The sequence below is a fragment of the Lentinula edodes genome (genome assembly GCF_021015755.1).
Source record: "Lentinula edodes strain Le(Bin) 0899 ss11 chromosome Unknown C8R40scaffold_8, whole genome shotgun sequence".
NCBI classification, from domain to species: Eukaryota; Fungi; Basidiomycota; class Agaricomycetes; order Agaricales; family Omphalotaceae; genus Lentinula; species Lentinula edodes.
The window spans coordinates 533,065-552,846 of record NW_025764314.1 but is presented as its reverse complement, the minus strand read 5'-3'; positions in this window follow the sequence as shown (position 1 = coordinate 552,846).

Sequence of the window (19,782 nt, the reverse complement as noted above, 5' to 3'; positions counted from 1 at the left end):
CGAAACCAAGTCCGCCATGCCGAAACTGAAGGCCGCTATATAGGGTCCGGTAACGAGCTTGCCTCGTTTTTGTGTGAAAGAGAAAGGAAGGAATCTAATGGGCACTCCAACCAACCAATCTAATACACAATATGCGAGTTCACTGCTATCAAATTTATTTAATAGCAAGGGGTAGCGTTGGCAAAGGTTCCGCAAAGCTTTGAGAGCTAAGTACGAAGCTTCGATCAATCAATTTGAATCGTTCTAAGGATTCGATGTATTCCTTTGATCAAGGTAGATTCAGCACGATTTGTGCTTTGGTTTGTATTGATTTGGGTATATCAAGAATTGGGGGTTTGAATCAAAGTAAATTAAAACCGAAACACACAGACCCCTACGGAGGGCTAGAACTATGTGCTGGCACAACCACACAGCGTGATTTGCCCTTAAGACCAACGACTGATCCTAAGTTCGAAGAATACCCAACAACTGGATATACTTCTCGCAGTCACAAGGAGCAGAACACAACGTTCCTATACTCACAAGTGCCGGGCCCGAATGGCTGCTAGCGAAGAGGTTTCAGTCTGGCGGGAGTGTGTCTTTCCTTTTTACGGATTAGCACTGCAACGTCGTCCCAAAATCACTTTTTTATTCCAGATACATCGGATCGCTATTTATACATACAGAATATAGAGGCGCATAGTACAATCAATTTAATACAATAAACGTTCGGAACCGCAAGGAAACTTCTACACTCAGTCAGATACCATTTAATTTGAATCTACATGTCCTTATTTGGTCCATATTGGTTCCAAGATTCTAGTATACCTCCAAACATAGGTAGGTACTTCAATATTCATTTAATTTAATTGTTTTTAGAGAATGACTCGAATGGTGTTCAACTGTCATTGCGGTTCAACACTTACTTCGATCGTTTGTCATCTCGTCCGGAGGCAAATCAGCTCTCCTCGATTCTAATCCTATCAATCTGATTCATCTGGATTAAACTAATTGCTTCTCTCTTTCAACAGACACCCATTGTGCCTATACTCTATCAAGGGAGTTACGCATAGTATTCATTTAATTGCATTCTTCAATGTTTTCTACGTCAGGTCTCTTTGACATCCATTTGATATGTCTTCGGAGCCTCGCAGTACTTCGATCGTTCTTCTAGTCATTTTCCTTAACCATGCAACTTGATTGGTCTATTAGACTAAATCGCAGTCTTTTAGATTAATGCCTGATCTTGTTCTAGAAGGAGTATTTGATAATTCCTGAGTTCTAGAAAGTCATTTCGAGTCAATCCTCGGTTCATGGTCACTTGAGTAAGTTCTTCCAAACTCCTGCCAGTGTAAGGTCCAATAAGAATACCCTTGGTATGTCATACGTGAATGGTCATCCTTCGGATGTAGTCCGAGTCTGGTATAATCCTGCTTGACAAACAGGTAGACTGCTATCCGTAGGTAGTATCGGGGATGGGTAAACTGACCAACTTGTGGTAGTATGGGTATATGGTCCCTTCAACTTATTAGACTGATTCAGTATCGACTTTGACTGTCAATCTGGGTCTCAATTACAGTCCTCTTGATACAAATCTATACGTGAAAATGTCACAATTCACAGCATAGACGTCTAGCCAAAATTTAGGCGTGTCATCCCCCCCAAACTAAAGAATTTGACCGTCCTCGGTCATTCGTAGTTTTGTATCGGGAAAGGATACCCAATCTGTTATTAGATTGATTCGACAAGACTATATCTCCTTTTAATGTAAATCACTGGGTTTGGATCTCTACTTCTCCGTGCTCTCCAATCAATTTGGATGCCCTCAAATGGGTTTCTAGCGCCCATCTTATCAATTTATTCACACGCCTGCTACGAATCGCAACAGTTTAGCGCTCAAATTGAATTGAATGCTTTTTCGGTATTTGTATCACATTTCGAAATTTTAATTCACAATCTCTTCATCATCTAGTCACAGAACGAGCTTCCATTTCACGGAGAGCTGCTCTGACGTACACGCTGATTCATTGTGTACGTTTATTTGGTTCGAGGCACGGGGTTCAATGAAATTTTTCGTTGAAGTCCGTTTTCCCTCTTTATTCCTTTCTTTCATCTCGTTCTTATCAACTCAAAATGGCTGCCACTTCGAGTCAAACTCAGGCTGCAGCTTCGACCACGCTTCTTCCTACCTCTCTTATGGAGGCCCAGGTAATTCTGGCGGGTCTCTCATTCAAATCAACACTCCCTCTGTTCTTCGAGAGCGCTGTTTTTGTTCGTCTTCAACAGGGAGATTACTCCCCTCCTATGCTTGATTCTCAGAATTCCCCGGATTTCGATGGATCTACTGTTTTTCCAGCCTTTTCATATCCTCGTCCTCTGGTTCCTTTCTGCTTTCCTTCTAACACTTCGCGTCCTCTATCTGTTGCCTCAGGCCTGGACTTATATTGTTCAGCCCAAATGGCCGTGCGGACGTTACAAAGTGAGGATGAGGACTCCATTGACACCGATCCGATGGAGTTATATCATTTATTTGAGGAAGCCGCCCCGTATCTGGTGCGTATTCCACTTCTCATTGTTTTTATTTTATTTTAATTGTTCTTATTAGCTTTATATTCATGAATTCTGGATGGGAAGGGCGAATTGTCCTTTGTTCGCAGAACAAATACTTCTAGTTGCCGAGTTTTTATCTGCCCGTCTCCCCGCATTTCTTCGCGATAGCTTATTACAGCAGTGGGGAATTCCCCCTGAACATCGGTCTTCTTCTACGGTAAGTCTTTCTTGTTTCCGAAGCGATCCTTTCATTCATTTTAAATCGATTTGTAGGATGCTTCTGTTCTTGAACACTTCCCCACCATTCCTATTCCTTTCTGTCTTCGATTCCGCGAAGGGAGCGCCATGATGCGTCTGGCCCCTTCGAAGGATCTGGATGTTTTTGCTTCGTTACGTGGTAAGGTTTCACCGGCGGTCACATCGAAAATTACTACTCCTTCACCACCTTTGGAGATCAAACCTTCGACACCTGCTCCCAAGGCACCTGTAGCTCCTCCTCGATTAATTAGAAGGAATCGGGAGTTAGAGAACCTCAAGACCGATGCCTCCTCGTTTCGTGAGTTATAAATTTAATTCATAGATTTTTGTTTTATTTATCCATTCTTTTCACTCAGTTGCTTCTCCCCGTTCCGCCCGTTCGAAAGACTCCGATAATGAGCTTTTGAGCGGTTTTCCTTTAGTAGACGCTGCTCCTCGAGCCTCTTCGTCTACCAAGGTTCCCGTGGGCAGGAAGGAGCCTAAATCCAAAACTACGGTCAAGGTAGTTGAAGATTCAAAAGCCCCCGACCCTTCTACTTCTGCTTTGGTCTATAAGAGAGTTCGACTTCCCCCTCGTTCGAGGAAAGTTGCTCCGGCCGCTTCTAAAGGAAAAGCGCGACAAATTGTTGTCACTGATGAAGATTCGGCTTCCAACGAAGTTGAATCCGAAGATGAGGATGAGGAGGAGGACTCTGCGCCCCCTCCAAAACGCCTTAAAACGACATCTTCCATTTCTGGTAAAGTATATTCTTCATTTATTTCGTTTTATTTTACTAATTTAATGGGATTGTAGCTTCATTGCCCCGTCGTCCAGTTAAACGGGTAACCGTTCCCAAACGAGCATCCAAGGCTGCCACAAAGTCCGCTCCTGAGCGTTCCCCAGAGAGTACCTTCCAACCGGTACTACTGGCGGATGCTCAAGGACGACTACGACTTCCAGAACAGTCAACTGGTGCCTTCACTCCTTTCCCAAAGTTCGCACATGCCAGGGTAAGTCTTAGTCATTCCATTTAATTCATTCAAAATGCTAACTCTATTAATTTAATAGAATAGCGCTGCCTTAAGTCGAGAAAACCCCTTGCTAGCCATTGACCCTGACTTCGTCGAGCTGGGCTCCATTTTGGAGACCCAAAATGCTCGTTTTACGATGCAGGACTTGATGCGGGTTAATCGGGTAATTCGCGACGTAAGTTGTCTTCTAATATCTTATTTTAATTTAATTGCTAATATGGCTTTATTTTATGCAGCCTTCCCTTCCCAGTCAAGCTTGCGTTTCGGCGCTTGCTCGCGGGGACTTGGAAGCCAACTCAGCTCCTCTTCCAGGATATAAGTGTCAAGCCTGCTCCTCACGGAGTTTGAAGTGCTTGGGATCCTTGGACGTGGAGCTGGCTATGGACGCGCTCAATGCGCTCCATAAAGCTTCGACTAGCAGTACGCATAGTGAGTTTTGGTATTCTATTTGATTTAATTTATTTAATTTGATTCATTTGATTTTATTTAGATCTAGCAAACTCATTACGACGAGCCACCGACCTCAACGATCAATTGAAACAGCTTGGGTCTCTTTTCGACACCACGCGGGACCTCTTTCTGCGATCCATTTTGGATCTGCAGAATGCAGGAGAGGACCCTATCGTTGTACTCGAGGCACTCAAGGCCGCCGAGCCCAATCGTCGGGCAATTAGTCTAAATGAGTGGACCCTTATGGCCACTCTATTCCGTTGGCCCAGTCCATTCAATTTGAGTGGACTGGACTTCGACAATCGAACTCCGGGGGAATGGATCGATCTGCTACGCAGCATCCATTCCGGCGAATCAACGGCGCATATCGACGAACACGGACACCTGGTCGAGTCTTCCCCGCCTCCGGATTCTGCTACCGAGGCTTTGGAAGGCCTCAAGGAAGTCGAGAGGGGGTCTGCGGACGAGGGTGCCAGCAGTCAAGTAGGGGGATCCATTCCAATGGAATTGGATCTTCCTGCAATCGAGAGTCTGGCCGAGCCAGCTCTGTCTCCTGAAAAGGGGGCAGAGCCAGCGCAGACTCTCTAATCGTGGCTGGTTCCTTGGGGTCGTGGCGTCGTTTTCTTTTTATTATTTTAATTTTGTTTTTCTTATGCACACACGGACGGACGGGTTTTTTAACCTGCATATTTCATTATAGCTGACCACTCGCGGTCATGTCATCCGGGTTTTTCAACCCAATATCTCATCTATGGACCTTTTCAGGACCACCGGTCGCTCGAGACCATTTCACTTTATTAGATTTATTAGTCTAATATCTTTTTTGTATTTTCTTGTATTTCTTGTAGGTACATTTACCTATTGCTTTAGTTGTGGATAGCTTTACTGCTATCTTGTACATATCAATTTATGAGCTTTTATGCTCACTTTCATATTAATTTGAATGAGTGAACCTAAGTTCTAGACAAAGTACTTGGTTTATCCCATTTACTTTGATTGAGGAGCTGCTCTTGCTCATTCCTATTAATTTGAATGAGTAGATACATTTTCTCTTCTCTCAATACCTTGTTTACTCAATTCATGTTTTAATCTGAATGAGTGCTTGCAAATTATCGAACCAATTCTGAGTTCCACCTTTGAATAGGGGTTCAAAGTAAAACTCCATTCCGGATCCTGGCATGAACTTTTCATGCGAGATCAGGACCGCAAGACTTTCCTGTCTTCATTGTCCTGAGTGCTCAAGTCGATCTCCGTTCGCCATTGATCATAACAACGTCGGGAAGTATTCTCAACTCCACTTTCAGGTTCTGATCGCAGTTTCTTTACTCATTCCGCTTATTTTGTCCTTCTGTATGATCGCTTTGATCAATTCTGGGTTACTGCGTTCGCAATACCATTCAATGTAATTGCAAAACTATTAGTCTAATTGAAATTTTTGTAAATTTTCAATCAAATCGATATCCTCCTCCCCCAAACTAAAGAATCCAACTGTCCTCAGTTGTCCTAATTTGGTCAGGAGCTTGATTTCACTGTTTCGGTATAAAAGCTCGGGCCAACCGACTATCAATATGCCATTCGTTCCAAGTCGACTTGCATTAGTCGAACTCAGTCGAGCTCTCATTCCATACAAAGTTCCATCAACATCTATTATCGTTCATCCTAGCATGCCTATCCACCACAAGAAGGATCTTGACATTGCTCGAGTTGCTGAGCCCCACTTGGGTGCTTTGCAGCAGCTACTTGCTTCGTACAAAGGCAAGAAGACGAACAGTCCCGACAAGGCGACAATTTCTGTCCTTCGTCGGTCTACCGAGTATCTTCATGATCTCTTGGTATGTTTTCTACATTCAAATTTAATTGATACGTATTAATTTAAATCGTTTATTACCAGGAAAAGCCTGTTACACTTCGTAGTCATGTTAGACAAATTTCTAACTTGACTGCTCGTCAGAGCATTATCGATACTTTGTGTCTCGGGCACAAACTATTTCCTGACATCGTTAGTGATTCTCACTTCGAGCAACATCTCAAGTTCATGGCTTTTGCCAATGATGCTCGTGTATGTATCAATTTCATTCATGACTATTTACATTAATAGTCTTTTCAGAACACTTTCGTCAGGAATCGCCTCCTCGATCGTGCTCGTTCAGTTCATTCGGATCACGAGGCTTCTACTCGTTCCGAAAATTCTCGTTTCGTGAAGAAGTCTAAGAAGAAATCAACAAGATTTGCTTCCTCTCGTGACATCAAACGGGAACTTAGATCTGTTCGTTTCGACTCTGATGTCGAGGTAAATCTTCAGATCTGATCTCAATTAATTTGATTTATCAATTTCGTTTAGATGAACTCAGCCTCCGAGGACGAGTTGGTGTCTGGAACTGAACGCAGTTTCAAACAGAAGCCTACTCTCTCTTTTATCAAGGTGAGTTAGAATGTTATCATGTTCTGTATCCACGACTCATTCCATGTCGTAGAATCGTCGCAGCACTCCCTATCCCACTACTGGTTCCAACAAAGGTTCCAATAAGGAAGAAAAGTCTGCTGTGAACGATGTTCCTCCTCGTCTCAGCAAGGTTCATTGCCACGCTGACAGTCATGTTTCTTCTAACTGTATGTCGTGCCTCGCTGAAGATAAAGGTGAATCAATTTAATTCAAATCCGTATCAAATGGATTCTTATTTCGTGATTTAGTGACCCATAGCAAGCATATCAATCATGCTCTTGCTCAAGTCGTATCTTCCAATCTCGATACTCCACCAGCTCCTCTTGAGTCGCAAAGTACCAAATTCATTGCTGCTACACTCAACTTTCAGGCAGCTGAATTCGAATTTAACGCAAACCTGGTCAAGACTTATGCAACTCGTGCACGTATTGCCAAGGTAATTGCGGACGAAGCTTGCAGCATCTTGAAAAGTCGCCAAGATTCTGGTTCAGACTCTTCTGCTTCTGACGCAAGTTTCGCTACTGCTCAGAGTATTCCCACTACTGGTTCTGAGGACACCATCGTCACTCCTACAGAGATTGCTGTTCCAGTCCCTAAGACCGTCGAACGAGCCACTACTCCATTCACTCGTGGTGTTACTCCTATGATGGAAGACAAAGGACACGTCTCTGCCTAGGTCTGCAATCCATCTAATTGATATTCATTTAAATTAATACATCATCATTTAGATGCATTCGTTTAAAACCCATAAATATTATAAAAACAGTTGTTCGTGTTGACCCACTGTCTTTACATGGTTTCTTCAATTCGTATTCGTTCATTCCATGCCTACTGTCTTTACGCCATCACAGCTGTATAGTAGATGCATCATCTTACCATCGCCATTCATTTTATGATGTTTATTTGTAACAGTATATCACCAGAGTTTCAATCTAATTATTGATCCTCTCCCTCACTGAGTTCTTCGTCAGAGTCAGTATCTGATAGTCTCAGACGCGGTATGGCATCGAATATGTAATCATTTTCTGGTGTCATCCAATATTCATCTTCGTCTTCTACCATTAAATCTAATTGTTCGGCAGTTAAGTCGATAAGTTCGTGAATATTGTTTGGCAATTCAATTGGTTCATTTCGCGTGAAATGCGGCAATACTCTGAAGGCTCCGACCTTCTCTTTGAGTATTGTTCCATCCATTTCAGCAATAATATAAGAGCCACCCTTAGTTCGTCTGATTACGACCATAGGTCCTCTATATCTTGGGTACATCTTTCTATCCAAACTCTTTTCAATTCCAGAATTCCTAACCTGGACCAATTGACCTGGTTTGAAATCCCAATCTTTAATTGTATGTCTATATTTTCGTTCAAATCTTCGTAGCTCTGCAACTTTATTTGCATCTACTCTACGTCGTACTTTCTCAATGAATGAGTTATGTTTCGACAGAGCTTGAGCACGATATCCAATTAATTCATCTCTAGTTAAGATTCTATTAGGTGGATTCACCAACCAAGTCGATTCCACACGTCTCGGTGTTACTCTATCCGCCCATAGTATCATTTTCAAAAAGTAGAACCATTTAGATATATCTCCACCAGTTGCTTTAATTAAAGCCTGGCGTATGTCCAAATGCGCTCTTTCAATCTTTCCATTAGCTTGAGAGTTGTAGGCGGAAATTCTTATTCCTTTAATTCCATACTTCTCTTCTAACCAAGCTAGCATGTTTTTCATTTGACCTGCATTATCGGTCACCACTTCTTCAGGACATCCCCAACGACAAATTATATCGTCAAAGAACCATTCTCCTAAAGTTCTAGCATTCTCATGTTTTACTGCCCGGGCCTCCGACCACGAAGACAGTGAATCCCTTCCATGGATGATGTATTTACATCCATTAGATGGAATCGACATTATCATTGTATCGACATGTACCTTCTGAAACAATGAAGGTGTATGCATCAAAGTAGGAGGTGCTTTCAACAGCTTCATCTGTCTATTTTGACACTCCTTACATGATCTCACATACCATTCCACGTCTTTATATATGTCAGGCCACCAGAATCGTTTCTGCAAGAAATCATTTGTTGCAAAGACTCCTTTATGTCCTAAACAATCATGTGCACTATTCAACATGTGCATACGCTTTTCTTTCTCCACCACTAATTGTGGTTGATCAGGTTGATCAGTATTTCTATGGTACAACCTTCCTTGGTCGTCCACTTGAAATTTCTTAATCAATCTAATAAATTTAATCCGTTCATCTTTTGACATTTCACTCAGAGATTCATCTGATGGGTTCGACAAGTACTTCCCAATCAAAGGAATTAATTCGTCTAATCTATTACCCTCAGAAGATCTATGTGCTTCGGGGTACGGATTATTTTGTACAAATTCTTCGTCAAAAGTAGGGAACAAATTCCTACTGAAGACTTCACATGTCGCGTCTTTGGATTCTAACATGTGGTTCCTACGAATCTCGTAGCTACGCTCTTCATCTAGAGCTTCTTGTACATCTAATTCAATATCATCAGCTTCTTGAGCTGTTTCGTATAAGTAACCACTTCTAGGGTCAATTTGATCTTTGAAGTCATCAAATTGATACGGCTCTTCCGTTTCCCCATCTCCCATAATAAAATTAATTGGTTCCCCACCATCCTCATCAACGTAATCTTCTGGATTTACTTCTGGACGTTTTGTTTGCCATCCACCAGGTGTGATTCGTGACAATCCATCAGGACCATGGGTTGCACCTTTTACATGGATTAATGTAAAGTGATAGTTTCGTACATGCTCAATCCAACGGTTTATGGTTGCATTAGGACCACAACTTGGATTGTCTAACATGCCTTTAATATAACTTGCATCGGTTTCAACTGTTAAACGTCTACATCCATAGACATGATAATAACTAGCTTCCAATGCTAATTTTAAGCCATACAATTCTCTCTTAGATTGCGAGAATCGTGCTTCACGTTCATTCAAAGTCATTGATCCAAAGTAATTGAAAAACTTCTTCTTTTCAGTCGGATCAATTTGATAGATATACCATCCCACAGCTTTGTAAGAGGTATCCACCGCTAAGTAAACATCCCAATCAAAATTAATTGGTCTCAAAGCTGGACAGTCTCGGATTCCATCCTTTAATTCGTCCATTGCTTTGTCACATTTTTCATTCCATTCAAATGGAACATTACTTGTCAACTTAGTCAAAGGAGCTGCTTTCTTAGCAAAGTTCGCAATGAACATTCTCAATTGACTTGCAGTCCCTAAGAATGCTCGAACCTCAGTCTTATCACGACAGGGAGGCCATTCTAGGACTACTTGAGCAATATGTTCTTCGGGCATACTGCCTTCATAGGTACATCTATGTCCTACGACAATTGTTTCCTCACAACAAAGAAATGCTTTGGTTCCACTGAAGGTTCCACCTGCATATTTCATTCGTTGTATTACTCTATTCATGTTTTGGAAATGTTCCCAAACAAATCGTCTAATTCCAGGATTTTCTGGAATAGTTTCATAACCTCCTTCTGGTAATTCATATCGAGTTGATGGTCCTTTTACAGGTACATCATCAATGTAAGGAATGGTTACGTGTGGTATTTCGTCTCGTAGAATATATGTCACATCATCGTGAAATATAGGTACAGAATTCGTCCACCCCATAGGTAATTTTACTAACCTATGTGGTCCATACGGCGTTTGAAACGTCGTCATGTCTCTAGACAATTGATCTAATTCTCGTTCATCATATCCAACATATAAATCTAAGGTTCCTCCACAAGATCTTCCACTGAAGGATCTTGCTAGATCTGCAGTTGCAGGAGGTACGCCTGAGTGTTGGATGGTAACCTTATTCAAAGGTTCCAAACTATGTACTAATCGTAGACTCTTGCCATCTTTCTTAATGACACAGAACCATTTCGAACGATAACTAGCATTCGATGGTTCGTATATTCCTGAGTCAATTTTACTTTTAATTATTTTGCACACATCCTCGAAGATACCTGGCGGAATAGGTATATTCCTTTCAACCCACGGTTCATGTGGAATTACAGGTACTTTCACAGGTGGAAAGAATTCATTTTTAAAGGTTCCAGCTTCACTTGGTTCCCAAGCAAAACCTGCTTCCTGTTTACACATCATTTCGTGCATAAGATCTCTTTCTTGTTCCCACAAAAATCCTTCAGGATGATTCTTATCTATAATCTCTTTCCTTTCTTCCGTATATCTTCCCGTAGGAGCAAACGGTTTAGGATGTTTCGACAGTTCAGGTAGTTCCAATAACGGATCACCATGAATGTGTCTCTCAATTCGAAATTCATCTGGTAACGTTGCCTTTATAGGGTTAACCTTCTTATCAACTGGTTTATACTTTGTAAACACTTCTTCTGTATTCAAGTTAATTGGTTTCTCGACTCCTATGGCTTCATTATCTACTTGTTTATTCGTTTCATCTATTAAATTGATAGGAGATCTATCCTGCTGATTCAATTTAATACGTTCTTCAAGTTTGTTTATTGGAGGTTCAGTCACTACATCTGCCTGAACATTCTCCTTCTTGTCCTTCGAGTCCTGGGCCTTTCCTTTCTTTCGTTGCCTCGACTCATATCTTACTTTCTCAAAACTCGGTTGAGATCTTTGGAATGATTCAGTTCCTCTTTTGAGTATTTCATATCGAACTATTCTCTTCCTAGTTCTTTGAGAGTTTTTAGGTTTATTCCAATTATCATCTCTGATCGTTTCAGAGGTATTTTCGTTATTACATTGATTCTGTGTGGTTTCTGTGGATTCAGATTTATCGCAATTCTCCCCCAAACTAAAATTTTGCAGTATAGGTTCAACAAATCGCCTCTTCTGAACTTTCTTTCGTATGGGTTTAGGCTTGATCCTCCCATTTTGAAGGAAGAACGACTTTATAGGATTTAAATTGAATTGGTCATTATTCAATTGATCGTCAAATTCGCCTAAAACACCATCTCTCCATACACAGAATACTTGTTTATCCCCAATCGTCTTTTGATTAAGGTAACAATCAATTATTTCTTCAGCTTGCTCATCTTGAGATTTCAAATGTTCCCTAGATGCAAGAACATATGCTTCAGAAAGCTCCTTCTTAGAGAACGTTTCTTGTTCACATCGTTTGTATCCATCTAATACGATGTTTTGCTTTTCATCAAAGTGGAAGCTTATTGCGTATTCATCCTCTCCTTGGTCGCTACTCAACTCATCGAGGAATGAAAATTTCCCTTTAAATCGTTTTCACCTGTCGATTTTTCATTATCAGGTGTTACATTCTTTGATTCATTATATCGTGAAGTATTAATTTGAATGTTTCGACCTTTCTGGCCACGAGGATAGGTTCCTACAGTAACCCTCTTGTGTGAGTTCGGATCGCTGATTGTTATCTCGGAATCTCCGTTTCCAAAGGTCTTAATTTCACTTTCCACCAAGACGTCAAAAGGTCTCCCTAATAACACTTGAAATGGTGCTTTATTTTGTACGTGTAGTTGTAAGTACACCGTAACTTCACCAAATTTAAATGGAATATTTCTTGCTAAACCAAGAGTTTGGTTTAATTTTCCACTTGCATCTTGCATTCTGATCGTGAATTCTGGATCCCAAGTAATTCCTAGACCTATAGCTATCAATCGGTCTATCACAACAATCTGTGAACCTTGGTCCAATACACTTTCAATCTCTTCATCTTTATTATTGATTTCAGGAGTAACAGCACGTAATCCATTTGATTGATTCGCTACTACCACTGGATGATCACTATGGTCTTCATATGCCACGCTTTGATTAGCAACTATGGCAATGTTCCTTCGTTCATCATCAATGGAAAGGTCTCGTAGAAAACTTTCCACAATGTCTTTCTGCACTATAGATCCCACAGGAATGTCATTACGACTTTCAGTCAGGACTTCAAACATATCCGTCTGATCCTGCCAAAGATCTTCAATTCTAATGCATGTATCAATCATCTGTACCCTAGACGGATCGTCCAAAATTTCAGTTTCTCCATCTTCGGATAAAGTTGATACGTAGTTATTCGTTTTAGTCCTTGGTCGGACTCTCCTATTGCGTATCTTGCGCATAATAATTTTTCTGATAGCAGGTGATAAAGCTGCTAATTCTTCTGTACTCAAATCAACTTTAGCATCGAATATCTTTGCTATATCTTCTTCTACACCTGGTCTCGAGACTTCATTCCTAATTTTATAGGCTGGAGTATATCCATGACTATCAATTTGATTCGTCTGGTCTCTTGGTACCTTCGTAGGCGTATTAATTTGAATAGGACGATACGTCCTAGGTTGAACATGATCATACGGTCTATGTTCGCTATTAATTTGATTCGTTGGTCTTGACGAAGGAATTAATTTAATAGCATCCTCGTCATCAGATTCATTAACATCTTCAATCGTGACTGAAGGCTTCTTCAAAGGCCGATCTATGGACTTTGGAGCCTCAAATCTCACTGTTTTCTGATTTCCATTGGTCGTTTCAACCAATTTCCCTGGTATTAAACCTGGTTTCTTGGGTATATGCACCCCATCAAATACTAATCTTTTCGTATTTTCATTAAATTGATTTCGTTTTGCTTTCTCACTTTCCTCCGGAGCTACAGCATTGGATCTTAAAGTTCTCATGGACCGATCCTGCTCCTTCATTGGAGTACTTATTTTTTTCCATTTGAACTATCTTGGTTGAACACACGGACATCATCTTCTCGGTGTGCTTCTAAATTCCCAAGTCTATCTGATAGTTCCTCTATTCTTGTCATCCAAACAGCTAGATTGACGTTAGGATTCATCTGCTGGTCCATGACTTTATCATCTTCGTCATCTTCCATGTTTGCAAAATAGGATTCAGCACGATCCCATCCCAAGTCTTTCGCCATTTGTTCAATTTTCTTGTAACGAGGTACATTTGGATCATCTCGAGGCATTCTAGCGTTGTCCCTTAATTTGTAACGCTTCGAGTCACCTCCTTCAGGCATCATCCAACCTCTTTTCGTAAATTCCAGCAAGTGTGGACATTCATTCATAAAATGATCTGTCGACTTGCACAAGAAACATGCCCACTGAGTTCCATTCGAACTTTTCGGTGTCGTATTTCTTTCAAATCTATTAGATTGATTCGAGGGACCACTCGGTGGTATCGAATTAATCATTCCTTTAGCATTTTCTTTGGCCATCTGTGCCATTACTGCTGTTAACTGCGTCATAATGTCTGCTCCTTCTTTGAAGTGCGACTGTAATGACTTCACAGCTCTAATTTCTTTCATATTCGCCTCCATGAGGTCTTTATTCAACGCAACCATTTGCTGTTGTTCTTCTGTCAATTCCCTTGGGATCAAACTTTCTAATTTAATTCCCAGAAGATCCTTAAATTCGTCTTCTACTTTGGGTTTCAATACCTGAAGATAATTCCTATCTGTCTTGGGAACATCTGCAGCAAACGGTAAATTAATGTGTCCCCTACTAAACGAATTAGGGTTATTAATTGGTGGGCTCGAAGAAGCAATGGAAAGTGTTTGATAGTAGTTATCAAATGAACTCCCAATCATATACTTCTCGGCCGCATTCATTACTTCGTCAATCTTGAAAGGGTCTTCCTTTCGTCTATCTGACATAGAAGTAACTGATACATCTTTCACAACTGTTTCTAGCACGCCTCTCCTTACTTCGGGAGTCATAGGTGCCAAGAACAATCTTACTGCATCACTGTTTGTGATCATTTTCGGTTCATCCATCAGCTTTTTCATTTCAGCATCGAAGAGGAGTCTGAAGATTCTCATCTTCTCCTGTTCACCTGCATCAATTGGATTAAATTGATGGACCAATTGTTCAAGCAATAATCTAGATCCTCTTTCGTCTCCTACAGATTGCGGAAACATATTCTTTAGATCCTTTTTAAATTGATCCCAATTCGGTTTCTTCACCGAATCAAAGACTCTTAATGCTTGTCTCGTTTTATAAGACGTCCATTCTAAAGCTAATCTTACTTTAGCCTCGTCAGATGTAATCCCTCCATGTTCAAATATGCTTTCAGTAGCTTCGAACCATGGTATCATTTGACTTGGATCAGTTATATCAAATAATGGTGCTGTCTTATACTTTCTTGGAAGTTTCGCACTGGCTTTATCAATCTCAGCCTTAGCTTCAGCTGACAACGCAGGCATTCCATAATTATTGGTAGTCATTTTGACTGGTTGAATCGTGTTACTGGTTTGAGAGATAGTCTGATGTAACGTATCTATCAATCTAGTTGATTCAATCGACGTAGAAGATGTTGAAATTGACTCTGGAGCAATCAATTCAATTATATCTTCTTCAATATCAATCGGATTAATTTCTTTTCTCTTTCTTTTCGGATCGAGATTAGATTTCTTCAAATTCCTCGGCAAAGATGTAAGTCTTCCTCGAGATATAGATGATCCTGTTCCTCTAGAAACAGAACTTCCACGCGATTCTTCTGTCGGTATTTGAGAAGAGGATGGACGACTGGATTTGTTCGTAGGATTTAATAGGGATGTTCGAGCTGATGTGCCGAACGTAGATCTCCCAAATACAACTCCTGCTTTACGATATTCTTCCGGTGTCAATACTCCTGCTTTCTCCGAATTCTTCGAAGTACGCGGTTTTCCTGATGAACTAATGTTGACAGTTCACAGAAATGGTATCACAAAGATCAACACACTTCTACCAAATAATCGAATATAATCCAAACAAACGTTCGATTTAATTTATCAAGCTAATTGTAGCTTCAAAACCACCCCTCGCGGTGGGCTCCAGATAACGAGCTTGCCTCGTTTTTGTGTGAAAGAGAAAGGAAGGAATCTAATGGGCACTCCAACCAACCAATCTAATACACAATATGCGAGTTCACTGCTATCAAATTTATTTAATAGCAAGGGGTAGCGTTGGCAAAGGTTCCGCAAAGCTTTGAGAGCTAAGTACGAAGCTTCGATCAATCAATTTGAATCGTTCTAAGGATTCGATGTATTCCTTTGATCAAGGTAGATTCAGCACGATTTGTGCTTTGGTTTGTATTGATTTGGGTATATCAAGAATTGGGGGTTTGAATCAAAGTAAATTAAAACCGAAACACACAGACCCCTACGGAGGGCTAGAACTATGTGCTGGCACAACCACACAGCGTGATTTGCCCTTAAGACCAACGACTGATCCTAAGTTCGAAGAATACCCAACAACTGGATATACTTCTCGCAGTCACAAGGAGCAGAACACAACGTTCCTATACTCACAAGTGCCGGGCCCGAATGGCTGCTAGCGAAGAGGTTTCAGTCTGGCGGGAGTGTGTCTTTCCTTTTTACGGATTAGCACTGCAACGTCGTCCCAAAATCCCTCTTTATTCCAGATACATCGGATCGCTATTTATACATACAGAATATAGAGGCGCATAGTACAATCAATTTAATACAATAAACGTTCGGAACCGCAAGGAAACTTCTACACTCAGTCAGATACCATTTAATTTGAATCTACATGTCCTTATTTGGTCCATATTGGTTCCAAGATTCTAGTATACCTCCAAACATAGGTAGGTACTTCAATATTCATTTAATTTAATTGTTTTTAGAGAATGACTCGAATGGTGTTCAACTGTCATTGCGGTTCAACACTTACTTCGATCGTTTGTCATCTCGTCCGGAGGCAAATCAGCTCTCCTCGATTCTAATCCTATCAATCTGATTCATCTGGATTAAACTAATTGCTTCTCTCTTTCAACAGACACCCATTGTGCCTATACTCTATCAAGGGAGTTACGCATAGTATTCATTTAATTGCATTCTTCAATGTTTTCTACGTCAGGTCTCTTTGACATCCATTTGATATGTCTTCGGAGCCTCGCAGTACTTCGATCGTTCTTCTAGTCATTTTCCTTAACCATGCAACTTGATTGGTCTATTAGACTAAATCGCAGTCTTTTAGATTAATGCCTGATCTTGTTCTAGAAGGAGTATTTGATAATTCCTGAGTTCTAGAAAGTCATTTCGAGTCAATCCTCGGTTCATGGTCACTTGAGTAAGTTCTTCCAAACTCCTGCCAGTGTAAGGTCCAATAAGAATACCCTTGGTATGTCATACGTGAATGGTCATCCTTCGGATGTAGTCCGAGTCTGGTATAATCCTGCTTGACAAACAGGTAGACTGCTATCCGTAGGTAGTATCGGGGATGGGTAAACTGACCAACTTGTGGTAGTATGGGTATATGGTCCCTTCAACTTATTAGACTGATTCAGTATCGACTTTGACTGTCAATCTGGGTCTCAATTACAGTCCTCTTGATACAAATCTATACGTGAAAATGTCACAATTCACAGCATAGACGTCTAGCCAAAATTTAGGCGTGTCAACGGGAACCTTGGTAGACGAAGAGGCTCGAGGAGCAGCGTCTACTAAAGGAAAACCGCTCAAAAGCTCATTATCGGAGTCTTTCGAACGGGCGGAACGGGGAGAAGCAACTGAGTGAAAAGAATGGATAAATAAAACAAAAATCTATGAATTAAATTTATAACTCACGAAACGAGGAGGCATCGGTCTTGAGGTTCTCTAACTCCCGATTCCTTCTAATTAATCGAGGAGGAGCTACAGGTGCCTTGGGAGCAGGTGTCGAAGGTTTGATCTCCAAAGGTGGTGAAGGAGTAGTAATTTTCGATGTGACCGCCGGTGAATCCTTACCACGTAACGAAGCAAAAACATCCAGATCCTTCGAAGGGGCCAGACGCATCATGGCGCTCCCTTCGCGGAATCGAAGACAGAAAGGAATAGGAATGGTGGGGAAGTGTTCAAGAACAGAAGCATCCTACAAATCGATTTAAAATGAATGAAAGGATCGCTTCGGAAACAAGAAAGACTTACCGTAGAAGAAGACCGATGTTCAGGGGGAATTCCCCACTGCTGTAATAAGCTATCGCGAAGAAATGCGGGGAGACGGGCAGATAAAAACTCGGCAACTAGAAGTATTTGTTCTGCGAACAAAGGACAATTCGCCCTTCCCATCCAGAATTCATGAATATAAAGCTAATAAGAACAATTAAAATAAAATAAAAACAATGAGAAGTGGAATACGCACCAGATACGGGGCGGCTTCCTCAAATAAATGATATAACTCCATCGGATCGGTGTCAATGGAGTCCTCATCCTCACTTTGTAACGTCCGCACGGCCATTTGGGCTGAACAATATAAGTCCAGGCCTGAGGCAACAGATAGAGGACGCGAAGTGTTAGAAGGAAAGCAGAAAGGAACCAGAGGACGAGGATATGAAAAGGCTGGAAAAACAGTAGATCCATCGAAATCCGGGGAATTCTGAGAATCAAGCATAGGAGGGGAGTAATCTCCCTGTTGAAGACGAACAAAAACAGCGCTCTCGAAGAACAGAAGGAGTGTTGATTTGAATGAGAGACCCGCCAGAATTACCTGGGCCTCCATAAGAGAGGTAGGAAGAAGCGTGGTCGAAGCTGCAGCCTGAGTTTGACTCGAAGTGGCAGCCATTTTGAGTTGATAAGAACGAGATGAAAGAAAGGAATAAAGAGGGAAAACGGACTTCAACGAAAAATTTCATTGAACCCCGTGCCCCGAACCAAATAAACGTACACAATGAATCAGCGTGTACGTCAGAGCAGCTCTCCGTGAAATGGAAGCTCGTTCTGTGACTAGATGATGAAGAGATTGTGAATTAAAATTTCGAAATGTGATACAAATACCGCAAAAGCATTCAATTCAATTTGAGCGCTAAACTGTTGCGATTCGTAGCAGGCGTGTGAATAAATTGATAAGATGGGCGCTAGAAACCCATTTGAGGGCATCCAAATTGATTGGAGAGCACGGAGAAGTAGAGATCCAAACCCAGTGATTTACATTAAAAGGAGATATAGTCTTGTCGAATCAATCTAATAACAGATTGGGTATCCTTTCCCGATACAAAACTACGAATGACCGAGGACGGTCAAATTCTTTAGTTTGGGGGGGATGACACGCCTAAATTTTGGCTAGACGTCTATGCTGTGAATTGTGACATTTTCACGTATAGATTTGTATCAAGAGGACTGTAATTGAGACCCAGATTGACAGTCAAAGTCGATACTGAATCAGTCTAATAAGTTGAAGGGACCATATACCCATACTACCACAAGTTGGTCAGTTTACCCATCCCCGATACTACCTACGGATAGCAGTCTACCTGTTTGTCAAGCAGGATTATACCAGACTCGGACTACATCCGAAGGATGACCATTCACGTATGACATACCAAGGGTATTCTTATTGGACCTTACACTGGCAGGAGTTTGGAAGAACTTACTCAAGTGACCATGAACCGAGGATTGACTCGAAATGACTTTCTAGAACTCAGGAATTATCAAATACTCCTTCTAGAACAAGATCAGGCATTAATCTAAAAGACTGCGATTTAGTCTAATAGACCAATCAAGTTGCATGGTTAAGGAAAATGACTAGAAGAACGATCGAAGTACTGCGAGGCTCCGAAGACATATCAAATGGATGTCAAAGAGACCTGACGTAGAAAACATTGAAGAATGCAATTAAATGAATACTATGCGTAACTCCCTTGATAGAGTATAGGCACAATGGGTGTCTGTTGAAAGAGAGAAGCAATTAGTTTAATCCAGATGAATCAGATTGATAGGATTAGAATCGAGGAGAGCTGATTTGCCTCCGGACGAGATGACAAACGATCGAAGTAAGTGTTGAACCGCAATGACAGTTGAACACCATTCGAGTCATTCTCTAAAAACAATTAAATTAAATGAATATTGAAGTACCTACCTATGTTTGGAGGTATACTAGAATCTTGGAACCAATATGGACCAAATAAGGACATGTAGATTCAAATTAAATGGTATCTGACTGAGTGTAGAAGTTTCCTTGCGGTTCCGAACGTTTATTGTATTAAATTGATTGTACTATGCGCCTCTATATTCTGTATGTATAAATAGCGATCCGATGTATCTGGAATGGAAAGTGATTTTGGGACGACGTTGCAGTGCTAATCCGTAAAAAGGAAAGACACACTCCCGCCAGACTGAAACCTCTTCGCTA